Consider the following 234-nt stretch of genomic DNA (forward strand, 5'->3'; position numbering starts at 1 on the left):
TTAAAAAGGCAGCTAAGTAGTTAGGATTACTGGGTCACATAACACATTTAATATGGCACAGAAATTTGCATATTTGTTCTTCTTGGATCCAAGGCCTCTTTGCCACTATGCTGACTCAGTGTCAGATAGAAGTCAAATAGCAAACTTCTGTGTATACATTTTTGCTTTTTCTTAAAATTTTGAATATGTGATCTTACTAGTGTTTTTGTTGTATCATTTCTAACAAAACTTTCT

The 234-nt window shown here is 32.5% G+C and overlaps 1 protein-coding gene across 1 annotated transcript in view; it reads right to left on the minus strand.

Moving 5' to 3' along the window:
* LOC119581821 (thioredoxin domain-containing protein 15-like) overlaps nucleotides 1-234 on the minus strand; it is a gene marked incomplete at its 3' end in the record, with an annotated part of 11,780 nt that overhangs the window by 4,674 nt on the left and 6,872 nt on the right.

This window comes from Penaeus monodon, chromosome 15, assembly GCF_015228065.2.
Source record: "Penaeus monodon isolate SGIC_2016 chromosome 15, NSTDA_Pmon_1, whole genome shotgun sequence".
NCBI classification, from domain to species: Eukaryota; Metazoa; Arthropoda; class Malacostraca; order Decapoda; family Penaeidae; genus Penaeus; species Penaeus monodon.